At 36.5% G+C, this 17,954-nt stretch overlaps 1 non-coding gene across 1 annotated transcript; it reads right to left on the minus strand.

The window, feature by feature from the left end:
• Positions 1-2,154: 2,154 nt before the first annotated feature.
• On the minus strand, positions 2,155-2,262 carry LOC112746038 (small nucleolar RNA R71). The gene has a single exon (XR_003173938.1). It is a non-coding gene; the product is annotated as a small nucleolar RNA R71 (small nucleolar RNA).
• Between the last annotated feature and the right edge of the window lie 15,692 nt (positions 2,263-17,954).

A 17,954-nucleotide genomic window follows, 5' to 3' on the forward strand; every position in this document is an offset into this window, starting at 1 on the left:
ATTTCTATCAATCTTGCTGTTGAATGTAATGATATGCTAAAACTTGGCTGGCAATTGGCCATGTCTAGTGTTTTGGACCGAAGCTTTCACTGAAAGCTTGGTTGGCTAGTAAGCCATGTCTAATTCCTGGACCGGAGTTTTAGGCTAACATTGCATGATTCCTGGAATTCTCATTAAAAATTTTTGAATTCCTTATTTTCTCTTTTTCCAATTAATTTTTGAAAAAAATACAAAAAATTTTTATAAAATCATAAAAAAACAAAAAAATTTTGTGTTTCATCTTTGAGTAGAGTGTCAAATTTTAAGTTTGGTGTCAATTGCATATTTTTAATTTTCATTAAAATTTTCGAAAATTCGTGCATATGTTCTTCATAATCTTCAAGTTGTTCTTGATGATTTTCCTTATTTGATCTTTGCAGTTTCTTGTTTTGTGTCTTTTCTTGTTTTTCATATGCCTTTTCAATTTGTTAGTGTCTAAACATTGAAAATTTCTAAGTTTGGTGTCTTGCATGTGTTTCTTTTCTTAAAAATTTTCAAAAATATCTTCTTGATGTTCATCTTGACATTCAAAGTGTTCTTGCATATTTTTCTTGTTTTGATTCATAATTTTCATGTTTTGAGTCATTTTGATGTTTTTCTCTTTCCTCATTGAAAATTCAAAAATAAAAAAAATATATTTCCCTTATTCTTCTCATAAATTTTGAATATTTGAGTTGACTTAGTCCAAAATTTTTAAAAAAACTTAGTTGTTTCTTATGAGTCAAGTCAAATTTTCAATTTAAAAATCCTATCTTTTTAAAACCTTTTCAAAAATCAAATCTTTTTTATTTTTCTTTCATTTTTTTCGAAATTTTAAAAAAAATTAATTTTCAAAATCATTTTCTTATTTTTATCTCATATTTTCCAAAATCTTTACTAACAATTAATGTGATTGATTCAAAATTTTAAGTTATTACTTGCCTATTAAGAAAGGTTCAATCTTTAATTTTAGACTCGTATCTTTTTGTTTCTTGTTAGTCAAGTAATCAACTTTAATTTCAAAAATCAAATCTTTTTAAATTTCTTTTTCAAATCTTTTTCAAAATAAATTTCAATAATATCTTTTTCAAAACTTAATTTCAAACTCTTTTCTAACTTCTTATCTTTTCAAAATTGATTTTCAAATCTTTTTCAATTAACTACTTGACTTTTTGTTTGATTTTAAAAAATTCTTATCCTTTTTTTAAAAACTTTCTAACTACTTTCCTCTCTCAGATTTTCAAAAATCACCAACCACTTTCTCAAAAATCTTTTTAATTAAATAATTTAATTAGTTTTCAAATTTTATTTTGTTTCTCTTTTTAATTTTTGAATTATAACTGATTTTTTTAAATAAAAATAAAAATATTTTCCTTCTCCTTTTAATTATTTTCGAAAATCCTCCCTCTCATCTCTCTCTATTTATTTATTTATCTACTAACACTTCTCTTCTACTCATAATTCGAACCCCCTCTTCTTCTCTGTGTTCGAATTTTTCTCTTCTCATTCTTCTATTCTTCTCTTCGTCTACTCACATAAAGGAATCTCTATACTGTGACATAGAGGATTCTATATTTTCTTTGTTCTCTTCTCTTTCATAAGAGCAGGAACAAGGATAAAGGCATTCTTGTTGAAGCTTATTCTAAACCTGAAAGGACTCTTAAGAGGAAACTAAGAGAAGCTAAAGCACAATACTCTGAAGAGGACCTAACTGAAATTTTCGAAACAGAGAAAACAGCTATGGCCGAACCCAGCAACAACAATGCAAGGAAGGTGCTTGGTGATTTCACTACACCAACTTCCAATTTCTATGGAAGAAGCATCTCAATTCCTGCCATTGGAGCAAACAGCTTTGAGCTTAAGCCTCAATTAGTTTCTCTAATGCAACAGAATTGCAAGTTTCATGGACTTCCATTGGAAGATCCTCATCAGTTCTTAGCTGAATTCTTCAAAATCTGTGACACTATCAAGACCAATGGAGTTGATCCCGAGGTCTACAGGCTTATGCTTTTCCCTTTTGCTGTAAGAGATAGAGCTAGAATATGGTTGGATTCACAACCTAAGGAAAGCCTGAACTCTTGGGAAAAGCTGGTCAGTGCTTTCCTAGCCAAATTCTTTCCACCTTAAAAGATGAGCAAGCTTAGAGTGGAAATCCAAACCTTCAGACAAAAGGAAGGTGAGTCCCTCTATGAAGCTTGGGAAAGATATAAGCAATTGATTAAAAGGTGTCCTACTGACATGCTTCAAGAATGGAGAATCATATGTATATTCTACTGACATGCTTCAAGAATGGACCATTCTGCAGGAGGATCTCTTCATCTGAAAACCCCTGGAGAAGCTCAGGAACTCATTGAAATGGTTGCAAATAACCAGTACATGTACACCTTTAAGAGGAGTCTTGTGAACAATGGGACGCCTCAGAAGAAGGGAGTTCTTGAAATTGATACTCTGAATGCCATATTGGCTCAGAACAAAATATTGACTCAGCATGTCAATATGATTTCTCAGAGTCTGAATGGATTGCAAGCTGCATCCAACAGTACTAAAGAAGCATCTTCTAAAGAAGAAGTTTATGATCCTGAGAACCCTGCAATGGCAGAGGTGAATTACATGGGAAAAACCTATGGAAACACCTATAATCCTTCATGGAGAAATCATCCAAATTTCTCATGGAAGGACCAACAGAAGCCTCAACAAGGCTTCAATAATAATGGTGGAAGAAATAGGTTTAGCAATAGCAAGCCTTTTCCATCATCTTCTTAGCAACAGACAGAGAATTCTGAACAGAGCCATTTTGGCCTGGCAACCATAGTCTCTGATCTATCCAAGACCACACTAAGTTTCATGAATGAAACAAGGTCCTCCATTAGAAATTTGGAGGCACAGGTGGGTCAGCTGAGTAAGAAGATTACTAAAACTCCTCCCAATACTCTCCCAAGCAATACAGAAGAAAATCCCAAGAGAGAGTGCAACGCCATAACCATGACCAACATGGCCGAACCTGGAGAGAGAGAGGAGGATGTGAGTCCCAGTGAGAAAAACCTTATGGGACGTCCTCTGGAAAGAAAGGAGTTTCTCTTTGAGGAACCAAAAGAATCTGAGGCTCATACAGAGACCATAGAGATTCCATTGAACTTCCTTCTGTCATTCATGAGCTCTAATGAATATTCCTCCTCTGAAGAGGATGAAGATATCACTGAAGAGCAAGTTGCTAAATATCTAGGAGCAATCATGAAGCTGAATGCCAAGTTATTTGGTACTGAGACTTGGGAGGATGAACCCCCCTTGTTTACCAATGAACTGAATGCATTAATGAGGCAAACATTACCTCAGAAGAAACCGGATCCCGAAAAATTCTTCATACCTTGTACCATAGGCACCATGACCTTTGAGAAGGCTCTATGTGACCTGGGGTCATGGATAAACCTCATGCCACTCTCTTTAATAGAGAAACTGGGAATCTTTGAGGTACAAGCTGCAAGAATCTCACTAGAGATGGCAGACAATTCAATAAAACAGGCTTATGGACTAGTAGAGGACGTGCTAGTGAAGGTTGAAGGCCTTTACACCCCTGCTGATTTCATAATCATAGACAATGGGAAGGATGAGGATGAATCCATTATCCTTGGCAGACCCTTCCTAGCCACAGCAAAAGCTGTGATTGATGTTGACAGAGGAGAGATGGTCCTTAAGTTAAATGAGGACTACCTTGTATTTAAGACTCAAGGTTCTCCTTCTGTAACCATGGAGAGGAAGCATGAAAAGCTTCTGTCAATACAGAGTCAAACAAAACCCTCACATTCAAACTCTAAGTTTGGTGTTGGGAGGCCACAACCAAACTCTAAGTTTGGTGTTGAGAGGCCCCAACCCTGCTCTGATTATCTGTGAGGCTCCATGAGAGCTCACTGTCAAGCTATTGACATTAAAGAAGCGCTTATTGGGAGGCAACCCAATGTTATTTAATTATATCTATTTATTTTCCATTGTTATTTTATGTTTTCCTTAGAGAGATGATCATGTGAAGTCACAAAAATAACTAAAAAATCAAAAATAAAATGAAAAATAGCTCACCCTGGAGGAAGAGCTTACTGGCGTTTAAACACCAGTAAGAGTAGCAGAATGGGCGTTAAATGCCCAGTCTGGCACCATTCTGGGTGTTTAACGCCAGAAATAGGCACCAGACTGGTGTTTAACCCAGAAATAGACACCAGACTGGTGTTTAATACCAGAAATAGGCACCAGACTGGAGTTTAACACCAGAACAGGGCACCAAGTTGGCGTTAAACGCTAGAAAAGGGAGAAAAGCTAGCGTTAAATGCCAGAAACAAGTAGCAATCTGGCGTTTAACACCAGAATTGCACTCTAAGGGCGTCTTGCACGCCTAAATGGAGAAGGAATGTTAAAGTCCTTGACCCCTCAAGATCTGTGGACCCCACAGGATCCCCACCTACCCCACCTATTCTTCTCTCCTCTTCACACCTTTTCATAACACTCTTTCCTAAATACCCTTCACCTATCAAATCTTATCCTCTTCCCCAAATACCCTTCACCAATCACCTCATTCAATTTTCCCCAAAACACCACCTACCTTCAAATTCAAAACTCTTTTTCCCTCCCAAACCCAACCCCAAATACACGAACCAAGCCTCCCCCCACTCCTATATATACCCCTCATCACTCCTTCAATTTCACACATCACAAACACCTTATACCCCCTTGGCCGAACTCACCCTCACCCTCGATCTCCTCCATTTTCTTCTCCTTTATTATTTCTTCTTTTCTCGAGGATGAGCAAACACTTTAAGTTTGGTGTGGTAAAAGCATTGCTTTTTATTTTTCCATAACCATTTATGGCACCTAAGGCCGGAGAAACCTCTAGAAAGAGAAAAGGGAAGGCAAAAGCTTCCACCTCCGAGTCATGAGAGATGGAGAGATTCATCTTAAAGGTCCATCAAGACCACTTCTATGAAGTTGTGGCCATGAAGAAGGTCATCCCTGAGGTCCCTTTCAAGCTCAAAAGGAGTGAGTATCCAGAGATCCGACATGAGATTAGAAGAAGAGGATGGGAAGTTCTCTCCAATCCTATTCAACAAGTCAGAATTTTAATGGTTCAAGAGTTCTATGTAAACGCATGGATCACTAGGAACCATGATCAAAGTATAAACCCGAATCCAAAGAATTGGCTTACAATGGTTCGGGGGAAATACTCAGATTTCAGTTCGGAAAATGTAAGGTTGGCGTTCAACTTGCTAATGATGCAAGAAAATGTACACTCCTACACTAGAAGGGTCAACTTTGATTAAAGGTTGGACCAAGTCCTCATGGACATATGTGTGGAAAGAGCTCAATGGAAAAGTGACTCAAGAGGCAAACCGGTTCAATTGAGAAGACCAGACCTTAAGCCTGTAGCTAGAGGATGGTTGGAGTTCATCCAATGTCTATCATTCCTACTAACAACCGATCTGAAGTAACTGTGGATCGGGCCATCATGATCCATAGTATCATGATTGGGGAGAAAGTGGAAGTTCATGAGATTATACCTCAAGAACTCTACAAGGTGGCTGACAAGTCCTCCACTTTGGCAAGGTTAGCCTTTCCTCACCTCATTTGTCACCTCTGCAATTCAGCTGGGATTGTCATAAAGGGAGACATCTTTATTGAAGAGGATAAGCCCATCACTAAAAAGAGGATGGAGCAAATAAGAGAGCCCACTCATGGACCTCAACAAGAGCATGAAGAAATTCCTCATCATGAAATCCCTAAGATGCCTCAAGGGATGCACTTTCTTCCACAAAACTATTGGGAGCAAATTAACACCTCCCTAGGAGAATTAAGTTCCAACATGGGACAACTAAGGGTGGAGCACCAAGAGCACTCCATCATTCTCCATGAGATTAGAGAAGATCAAAGAGCTATGAGGGAGGAGCAACAAAGGCAAAGAATAGACATAGAGGAGCTCAAGAGCACAATTGGTTCTTCAAGAGGAAGAAGACGCCACCCTCACTAAGGTGGACCCGTTCCTTAATCTCCTTGTCTATTTATTTTTTTCTCTATTTTCGTTCTCTATGCTTTATGTTTATTTATGTTTGTGTCTTTATTACATGATCATTAGTGTCTAGTGTCTATACCTTAAAGCTATGAATGTCCTATGAATCCATCACCTTTCTTAAAAAAATGTTCTAAATGCAAAAGAACAAGAAGTACATGAATTTCGAATTCATCCTTGAGATTAGTTTAATTATTTTGATGTGGTGACAATACTTTCTGCTTTCTGAATGAATGCTTGAACAGTGCATATTTTTGATAGTGAAGTTTATGAATGTTAAAATTATTGGCTCTTGAAAGAATAATGAAAAAGGAGAAATGTTATTGATAATCTGAAAAATCATAAAATTGATTCTTGAAGCAAGAAAAAGCAGTGAAAAACAAGGCTTGCAAAAAAAATGGCGAAAATAAAAGAAAAAAAAGAAAGAAAAAGAAAAAGGAAGCAGAAAAAGCCAAGAGCTCTTTAAACCAAAAGGCAAGAGCAAAAAGCCAGTAACCCTTTAAACTAAAAGGCAAGGGTAAAAAGGATCCAAGGCTTTGAGCATTAATGGATAGGAGGGCCCAAAAGAATAAAATCCTGGCCTAAGCGGCTAAACCAAGCTGTCCCTAACCATGTGCTTGTGGCGTGAAGGTGTCAAGTGAAAAGTTTGAGACTGAGCGGTTAAAGTCATGATCCAAAGCAAAAAGAGTGTGCTTAAGAACCCTGGACACCTCTAATTGGGGACTCTAGCACAGCTGAGTCACAATCTGAAAAGGTTCACCCAGTTATGTGTCTGTGGCATTTATGTATCCGGTGGTAATACTAGAAAACAAAGTGCTTAGGGCCACGGTCAAGACTCATAAAGTAGCTGTATTCAAGAATCAACATACTGAACTAGGAGAATCAATAACACTATCTAAATTCTGAGTTTCTATAGATGCCAATCATTCTGAACTTCAAAGGATAAAGTGAGATGCCAAAACTGTTCAGAGGCAAAAAGCTACTAGTCCCGCTCATCTAATTGGAGCTAAGTTTCATTGATATTTTGGAATTTATAGTATATTCTCTTCTTTTTATCCTATTTTATTTTTAGTTGCTTGGGGACAAGCAACAATTTAAGTTTGGTGTTGTGATGAGCGGATAATTTGTATGCTTTTTGGCATTGTTTTTAGGTTGTTTTTAGTAGGATCTAGCTACTTTTTAGTATATTTTTATTAGTTTTCAAGAAAAATTCACATTTCTAGACTTTACTATGAGTTTGTGTGATTTTCTATGATTTCAGATATTTTCTGGCTGAAATTGAGGGACCTGAGCAAAAATCTGATTCACAGGCTGAAAAAGGACTGCAGATGCTGTTGGATTCTGACCTCTCTGCACTCGAAATGGATTTTCTGGAGCTACAGAAACCCAATCGGCACGCTCTCAATTGTGTTGGAAATTAGACATCCTAGGCTTTCCAGCAATATATAATAGTCCATACCTTGCCCGAGTTTTGATAACGCAAACTGGCATTTGAACACCCACTTTCTACCCTATTCTGGCGTTAAACGCCAGAACTGGCATAAAAGCTGAAGTTAAACGCCCAAACTAGCACCAAAGATGGCGTTTAACTTTAAGAAGAGTCTCTATACGTGAAAGCTTCAATGCTCAGCCCAAGCACACACCAAGTGGGCCCCAGAAGTGGATTTCTGCACTATCTGCACTTAGTTACTCATTTTCTGTAAACCTTAATGACTAGTTTAGTATAAAAACTAATTTTAGTGATTTATTTCACATCTTTAGATCATTTTGGAATCTATCTTTTCATCTTTGATCACATTTTGGGGGCTGGCTATTCGGCCATGCCTAGACCATTATCACTTATATATTTTCAACGGTGGAGTTTCTACACCTCATAGATTAAGGTGTGGAGCTCTGCTATTCCTCATGAATTAATGCAAAGTACTATTCTTTTTCTATTCAACTCAAACTTATTCTTCTTCTAAGATATTCATTCGCACACAAGAACATGATGAATGTTATGATCAAGTAATACTCATCACCATTCTCACTTATGAATGCGTGCCTGACAAACACTTCCGTTCTACATGAAAACAAGCTTGAATGCATATCTCTTGGATTCCTGGTCTATGCATTTGATTGTCTCTCCTAACAACAGAGCCTTCAATTTCTTGAGATCAGAGTCTTTGTGTTATAAGCTAGAATCAATTGGCAGCATTCTTGAGATCTAGAAAGTCTAAACCTTGTCTGTGGTATTCCGAGTAGGATCTGGGATGGGATGACTGTGACGAGCTTCAAACTCACGAGTGTTGGGCGTAGTGACAGATTCAAAAGGATCAATGGATCCTATTCCAACATGAGTGAGAATCGACAGATGATTAGTCGTGCGGTGTCAGCGCATTTGGACCATTTTCACTGAGAAGACGGATGGTAGCCATTGACAATGGTGATCCCCCAACATACAGCTTACCATGGAAAGGAGTATGAATGATTGAAGACAGTAGGAAAGCAGAGATTCAGAAGCAACAAGCATCTCCATGCGCATATCTGAAATCCCACCTATGAATTACATAAGTATTTCTATCTTATTTTATATTTTATTTATATTTTAATTATCAAAACCTCATAACCATTTGAATCTGCCTGACTGAGATTTACAAGATGACCATAGCTTGCTTCAAGCCGACAATCTCCATGGGATCGACCCTTACTCACGTAAGGTTTATTACTTGGACGACCCAGTGCACTTGTTGGTCAGTTACACGGAATTGTGAAGAAGAGTTGAGATCACATTCTCCCACACCAAGTTTTTGGCACTGTAGCCAGGGAATGAATAATCACGATTTTGTGTACCAACGCGTAAGCATGGATCCCAAAATTCCACCTCCCAGCCATTTTCCAGAGAGTTGCGCCTACACTGCGCCAACGTTGCGCTTGAGGCACAAACCAACCCATGCGTAAGCGTGAAAGGCGCGCGCGCGTCCCTTCTCTGGTTTGCCATGCATGTGTACGCATGACCCACGCGTACACGTCGCGTCCATTTCACCTCCACCCACACGCACGCGTCACGTATGCGTACGCGTGGCCCCACTTTATTTAATACACTTCTTTTCTCTTCTTCCTTCCGTTTCTTTCCTTCTGCTTTCTTCTTCTCTTCTCCTACCCCTCATGCAACACTTCTAAACACCATCTATAACCACTTAGGTAGTTAGTTAGTTAGTTTAATTTTTATTTAAATTTTTATTTTTCATTGTAAGTATTGGATTGTTAATCTTGTTTGCCATTAATTACTGCTAAGTACTAAAAAGGATGTTATCTTAACATCATTATGTTTATAATCTTTGTTGGATTCCTTGATTGAGGTTATATTTTGCTACTTGGTTTTGAGTTCTTCATGCTTACCTTTTGAGAATACCAAGTGATGCGAATTGCCCTCGAGCTTGTAACTCTTCTTGAATTGCATGATTTGGCCACCATGTAATTTCAATCCTTTTCCTCGATTAGGCAAGTTCTTGATGGTTGATGTTGCACATTTATCTTAATGCATTGTGTTTCATGATTATATGCATCCATATGTTTATGGCTTGAATGCTTTCATGCTTCTTCATTGCTTGTTTGGTTGTTTCACCCACAAGTTTAAAGCATCCCAAGCACACTAGAATGAATGAAGTGCATGTTCCTCTTTTGTATAATTGTGGCATAGCTCTCTATGTTGGTAGTGTGTTCTAAACCGTGCGCAACTTAGAATGCATACTTACTTTTATTAATGTCACAATAATTCACTCGCTCCACTCTAGTGAGTAACCTCATTCCAACAATTTAAACTTTCTTGTTTTTCTGCATTTACTTTTCTTACCATCCGTCTTCTATTTTCAGGATGAGTCACCATAAGCAATAACGTGGAAGAAAGAACACGCAACAACCGATTGATCTGCCAGCTGAAGGTGGCAACTCGGAGAGTCGCTGTACCCCCTTGTTCATCTTTGAGTGCACTGAGGACGGTGACAACTTTTAAGTGTGGGGAGGTAGTCGTCCGACCATTCGATGCTTTTGGGTAACAAGTTCCTAATCCCAACACTTTTGCATTTCATTCTAGGTCTTTTAGGATTTTAGTTTCATTTTCTTAATTTTGCATATATATGCACAATAAGCTCAGTCAAAATAATGAAATTCTTCAAGGATTTTATCTATAGGGCATCTCAATTGATTTGAGTAAAAACGTTTCATAGAACTTGCTTGAATTATATATATATTGTGGATCATGTTTTGAGCTAAGAACACACAACCTTGTGAGACTTGAGCCTAATGGTGTGGTTACATCTTATAACCACTTATATTTCTTTCTTGTGTGCATTATTCTCTTTCTATGATTGCAATCTTTGATTTGTTTGATTCTTTATGTCCATTACTTTGTGTATTCATGCATTTATATGATTGAGGCCATCATTTCAATTAGCTTACTTACCCAAATAGCCTTACCTTTTATCATCCATTATTAGCCAATTTAAGCCTACGATTAACCCACTTGTTCATAATTTTAGCACATTACAAGCCTTGAAGCGGAAAACAATAAATGTCCTTAATTTGGATCTTTGATTAGCTTAGGCTAGTGAGTGTGTATCATTCAAGTGTGGGAAACTCGAGACATTGGTTGAGAAAAAGGGTAGTTTTGTGTTTTTATTAAAAATATTGGAAATTAGGTACATGCTCATGTATTAATCAAATGCTAGACCTTGTGCATTGATGTTCTTGTATATAGAAAGAAAAATGTGAAAAAAACAAAAAAAAAAACAAAAAAAAGTATGGAAAAGAAAAGAAAACAAAAAAATAGAAAAAGAAAAAAAAGAAAAAGAAAAGAAAAGCAATAAAGAGGGGACAAAATGTCCCAAAGTAAGGTTCAATAATAATCAATGCATATGAGTTGTAATCAAGAAGAATGCATGAGTATGTGAAAAGTGAAGAATATGTAGTTAGGTTAGTTTTGAATTATATAGGATGTCATAGGTTAGGTGGGAAGTTTAAGCTTATCAAGATTCAAATTCAAGCTCACTTGACCAAACATGCATCCTACCTTGACCCTAGCCCCATTACGACCTATGAAAAAGACCTCATGATACATGTATGCATGCATGAAATAAATGTTGAGTGTTAGATGAAAAACAAATCTTGGAAAGCATGATTAGGGAAGAATTGAGTGAATCAACCCTAAACACTTGAGCGAATAGAGTGCAAACACTTCCGGTGGGGGTTCAATTGCTCAATTACATGTTTCTACCTATAATCATCACTTTTCTTGCAAGTTTGTAAAAATATTTAATAACTCACTTCAATTATGGATTAGACTTGCTAGTCCATAGCCCTTGTACATATATGCTTCTTGGGAATTGATTTGTTTTGACCAAGCAAATGCATTCATTTAGATAGTTGCATATAGGTAGATTGCATTTAGTTAGATTTCATTGAATAAATGTTGATACCCTTTGTTTCTATCTTGGTTTAAGCATGAGGACATGCTTGATTTAAGTGTTGGGAGGTTGATAAAACCCATTTGTAGGGTTTATCTTGTATTGATTTTAGGGGATTTTATCACCTTTTACCCACATTTATTCAATGAAATAGCATGATTTCATGATTATCTCCTAATTTGTGCTTAAGTGTGAAAACATGCTTTTTAGGCCTTAATTGGTTAATTTTAATTCACCTTTGATTTTATTTGATGCCTTGATATGTTTGTTATTGAATTCAGATTGGAAAGGCTAGGAATGGATCAAAGGGATGGAGAGGAAAAGCATGCAAGTGGAAAACTCATGAAGAAACAAGGATTTGGGATGCTAAGATTGACGCACAGGCGCAGCAGACGCACACGTGTGGATTGTGAGGTCGCATGGCGACGCGTACGTGTACATGGCGCGTACGCATGGATAGAAAATTGTCACGTGACGCGTACGCGTACATGGCGCGTACGCATCGATGCTCGCACATGACTCACTTAAAGGCAAAACGCTAGGGGCGAATTCTGGGCTTCCCAAGCCCAAATCTAACTCACTTCTGATGCTATTTAACCCAAGGACTGAAGGGGAATCACACACTAGTTACACATTAGCTTAGTTTAGTTTAGTTTTGGAGGGAAAGTTAGTTTCTAGAGAGAAAAGCTCTCACTTCTCTCTAGAATTAAGATTAGGTTAGATGTAGATTAGAATTTTTTAGATCTAGCTTAATTTCATGCTTTGATTTACCTTTCCTCTGCAATTTCTTCTTCTTCTACCTTTCCTTCTTCTTCTAGTTTCTTCTATTTCTCTTTTAATGCAATTTATCATTCATGTTCCTTTATTATTGAATTGCTTTACTTCCTTTTTATGCCTTCTAAGTGTTTGATAAAATTCTTGGTTAGATTTTAGTATAGATTTTGTTCCTCTTGGCCTAGGTAGAGTAATTAGTGACTCTTGAGTTATCTAATTCCTTTGTTGATTGATAATTAGAAGTTGCTAATTGATTTGAATCCCACTAAAGCTAGTCTTTCCTTTTGGAGTTGGCTAGGACTTGTGGACTCAAGTTAATTCATCCACTTGACTTTCCTCCATAGTTAGAGGTTAACTAAGTGGGAGCAATGGACAATTCTCATCACAATTGATAAGGATAACTAGCATAGGACTTCTAGTTCTCATACCTTGTCAAGAGCTTTTCTAGTTGTTTGTTTATTTCCTTTGCCATTTATATTTCTTGTCTCCTTATTCAAAAACCCCAAAACATACCTCATAACCAATAACAAGAGCACTTTATCGCAATTCCTAGGGAGAGTGATCCGAGGTTTGAATACTTCGGTTATTATTTTTAGGGGTTTGTACTTGTGACAAACAAATTTTTGTATGAAAGGATTATTGTTGGTTTAGAAACTATACTTGCAAAGAGAATTCATTTGTGAATTCTAAACCGTCAAAATTCCATTCATCAGTCCCCGAGACACCATTCGGTTTCTGTCCACACCAAACAAGTGATATCAAGGTGATCAGTCTCAATATCTCAAGTTTAGTGCTTTAAAGTCCCAAATGGATGCTCACGAACAAGTATGCCACACATATTAGTCAGATATCCTAAGTACTATATACACATAACATGAGTATGCCCAGAAGCATAATCAGTCCGTCCCTCAGGCTCTACAGGAAGGAACTGCTCTAATACCATAATGTAACACCCTACCATATAGAGCTTTACGCTTAAAACGTAAAACAGAGGTAGTGTGGTATATATATATATATATATATAGTTAAAAAAATTTGTAACTAGGAGCCTTGAAGAAAAGTTTAAACAAAAGTTGAAAAATGAAAAGCGCGACACTTACATAAACGGAAGACTTTGATAGAAAGAAAGGTAAGGATATATACATATACAGATAGAGCAAAATATCCAAAAATACATAATATCAAGCTCTAGGCTTGACCTGCAAAGCCAAGGCCGACCGAAGAATATGTACATACATACATGTATATAAGTGTATCCCAAAATATCCCGACATATATACATGAAAGCACCTAGTTCTCCAAAAAGCCTCTAAGAGGATTAAACATAAGTTATTTATACATAAGAGAGTCTATAAATACAAATACATAACTGACAGTCCCAAAATATAACATCCCAACTTCGCTTGTCATAGGAACCTCCAGACGCTTACCGAGGTGCATCTTGATCTACATCTGAAAACAACAATATTTGTATGGAATGAGAACCGAAGATTCTCAGCATGGTAATGGTGTCCATATAAATAATATATAAGGTCCTGAAAAAGCCAAAGGCGATCCTAGAACTCTAACACTCAGAATTAAACTTAACGAATAAGCTAAACCAGATTTTGGGTATAGATAATCTAAGGTTTCCAAATTATAACTCAAATTCTAACTTAACCCTTCAAATCCTGCTTCCTCTAGCCCTCCGAACTCCAGTAGAACTACCTTCGTCACTTCTCTCCCAGACAAAGGGTATCTCAGTTGCACAGATATACAATACAGACAAAAAAAATACAGGTAGAATGCAAATACAGCAGGTAGAACATATATCAATTTGACATAGTAAATCAAATAGGCAAACTCAAGTAATGCAAACTCAAGGAAGACAAACAAATGCATATGATCTATGCATGTCCTATGGCTGATGATATCATCTGTCTGTTATATAGCCAACCTGTCATGTCCTAGTAGCTAACACCTTGGATAGAAACACCCATTGTAGAGCAAGTGGGCCTGATCCACAACCCTCTTGCTACTACCCGCTAAACCCAGAGAAAGTTGAATAAACTATTACTGCTGCTACTACCCTGGCAGGTATTTAAAGACTTAACCTGGAGCAAGTAGAATAATCCACTACTACTGCTACTATCCAAACATCACAATCACTAACTTGGAGCAAGCGGGACAAACCATAATCCTTGCTCTATCACTGACCTGGAGAAAGCGGGATGAACCACAATCCTTGCTACTACCCAAGTATCTCAATCAAAAATTCATTTTATCTAAAGTCAATCATCAATCATAATTCACCACTTCACGAGCTTTCTTCACTTCCAAGTTACTACCCCCTAACAGGGAGAAATTGTCAGTTTGGAATTTCACAAAATAATTTCATTGAAGTATAGATCCAAACCAAAAATTAACCCTCAATCAAAGTTTAATTTTTTTTGTCACAATACAAACCAATAATAACCGAGAGTATTTAAATCTCAGGTCGTCTCTCAAAGGAATTGCAGGGAAGTGTGCATATTATTGGTTATGAGAATTTTTGGGGTTTTTAGTATGATGAACAAGAAATGTAAAAGTGCAAGAAAGTAAAGATCAAACAAAGAAATCAAATGCTAAAAGGCAGTCATGGCAAGGATTAAGAGTCAAGGCTTCCTATCTAGATCATTGACCACAACATGGTAATTACAAAGGGTTAATTCCACTTAGTTTTCCTCTAACATTGGAGGGTGAAGTCAAGTGGACATAATTGATCCTAAAACCAACTAGCAACCCTAAATTACCAATCACACTGGACATCAATGTCATCAAGGCACCTAAGTCCTCAATCTCAAGCCAAGAGTGCTAAAATCTACTCTAAAACTAGAAGAGACATTTCAACAAATACTTGGAAGGGATAAACTGAAAGGATAGTAAAATTGCAAGAATAATAAAATTTAAAGCTACCAAATGCAAGACAACAATAATAATAACTCAATTAAAAATCAATTAACATAATAACATCAAATTGCAGTAAAGAAAATCAAGATCGAACAAGATTGTTCATGAACTAAAATGTGGCAAAATGAGAAATTAACAAGAAGAACTAAGAAAACTAAAGTAATAGAACAAGGAAAAGTAAAGGAAATTAAAACAAGTATTTAAACCTAAATCTAAGAAGAAATTAAGCACAAAATCCTAAATTCTAGTGTGGTGAGCTTGTCTCTCTAGAAATCTAACCTAAAGCATAGCTAAAACCAAACTATGACTACTTGGTTCATTCCCCCTTCAATCCTTGGTTCAATAGCATCAGAAATAGATTGGATTGGGCCCAAAATGCTTCTGTATACGCGGCATTGTGGCTACATATGCGGACGTATTAACACACGTCCACCATAGACAATTGTATATCATTTTGAATCCCCGAATGTTAGCTTTCTAATGCCATTGAAACCACCTCATTTGGATCTCTATAGCTCAAGTTATGATCACTTGAGTACAAAAAGGTCAGGGCTGACAACTCTACACATCCTCATTTCTTCATAAACTTTTCCACTTTTGCATGCTTTTCCTTCATCCTTCCAAGCAATCCATGCTTCCTAAACCTTAAGTATCTTACACAAACACATCTAGGTATTGAATGAAATATAAGTGAAATTAAAATTAGCAATTTTAAGCATAAAAAGCATGATTTTCATCACTAAGCACAATTAGGAGAAATTCACAAAACTATGCTATTTCAATGGATAAATGTAAGAGAAGTCAATAAAATTCACCCAATTAAAGCAAATAAATACCATAAAATGCATATTTATCACCCCCTCAAGATTCACCCCTTTATTATGGTTAAAACTAAGTTTTAAGGACCTTAGAGAGTAAAAATAGAGGTTTAGAGGTTAGAAAACAGGTTGAAGTTCACAAAAATATATTTTCCAAAAATAGGGGTCTCGCAATTGGACCCCTGTTCGCGTACGCGAGTATACTGCACAGAGGCAAATTGTCGTGTACGCACGCCATATCTCCGTGTACGCGGGAGTGTCACTACCCATTTCGCGTATGCAATCCTTGTCCACGTAAGCGAATCCCATAGACCAAGGTGAATTCCCCCGTACGTGGAAATATGGCTGCAGAAACACTTTTACATACCAAACTTTCGACGAGTATAATATTTTTGTTAGAAAATATTTTTAGCCCGTTCTTTGAACGACATAGACTTCACGGACCTAATTTTTAATTGAACTAAGTTTGATAAAGTTTGAAGGTCCAGAATCCAAGTTATGACCCGCCAAAGTTTGGTCAAAATTAGGTTTTTCATCAAATCACAAACCTCTATTTTTGTTACAAATTTCCATTTCAAAAACCAATGTTTCATGTTCTAACACAAACTAAACATATCCAAAACTTACCTAAACACCTCTCATTTATTCCACAACATGTCAATACTCAAAATTCATACTCTCCTCTTGACAATCCAAAATCAGGTAACATAATTCATCAATATATCAACAATCATAGTCCATATTCATCATCCTCATCACAAGCATCAATCATCAATTCATTATCAACCTAACTCAACATTTTTCATTAAGATTATTAAACATTAACTTAAGTGTACATTCCAACATATCCTATGGGCATCTAGCCTAAGTTTTCATGAAACATTATATATTATCTACGAGAAACCAAAACCATACCTTGATCGATTTTTCCTGATGCCGAAGCACCTCAAACAATAATTCAGCCTCCAAGATCTAATTTCATGCTCCCAATACCACCAATTTGCGTTCAAAACCCATAATTCAATCTAATACCACGTGAACATCACTAAATCAACAAGGGATTTTCTATACCAATAATTTCATAAGGGTTAAAGTTTTCTCATCTTACCATCAGTCATTTAGGGACAAGACCCAGCAAGCCCACAAAGTTAATTTGATCCTAAACACCAAAATTTAACAAAATCTCAACACAATTACTCAAAGTTTTCGAAATTGGGGAAGGAAAAAATGAGTGTAAAATTGAGATTTTCTTACCAAATTGTTTAGTGGATTTTATAGTAGATTCCAAGACAAATGCGTGGCCACTGGCAGCTCGTCTATCGGAGCTCTGGATTGAAAGTTACGGGTGATAGAAGTTGGCAGTGAATAGTGTCTTCTAACCCCTCTCTCACCTCTCTCCACTCAACATGAGTTCCCTTTTGTTTTGAGGGAAAAGTGGCTGAAGCCACTTATAGGAGGGCGAATGGGTTGGGCTTTGGGCTCAATATGAATCCGGTCCAATCGGTTCAGCCCGTTGGCCAAATTTTAAGCAAAAACTTTAAAATTAGTGTCAAAATTCTTGTTTTAATTATTTCTACTTCTTTAAACTTTAAACTATAAAATCTAATTTTCTAATATCTTTAAATAGTAATTAATTTATTGGCTAATTATTTATTAACTAACATAGAGAAATTGCGAGGACGATGTTCTCATCCCCTATAGACTTTCTTTTTCAACGATAGGTTCATGAAGCTTTAGCACGAAACCCCATTCAATCTACAAGCTTTATATAAATGTTGTATTTTCTGTTTGTTAGTTTAGTTGAGATTTTACTTCTCGTCAATTGTCATTTTGAGATTTTAGAGGGGCATGACTTGTATTTAAGAAGTTTTGAATAAGTTTATGTATATATTATGTGGATATAATTGTGTGATTAAGTGAACTAAA

Source organism: Arachis hypogaea, chromosome 14, assembly GCF_003086295.3.
Source record: "Arachis hypogaea cultivar Tifrunner chromosome 14, arahy.Tifrunner.gnm2.J5K5, whole genome shotgun sequence".
In the NCBI taxonomy this organism is placed as follows: domain Eukaryota; kingdom Viridiplantae; phylum Streptophyta; class Magnoliopsida; order Fabales; family Fabaceae; genus Arachis; species Arachis hypogaea.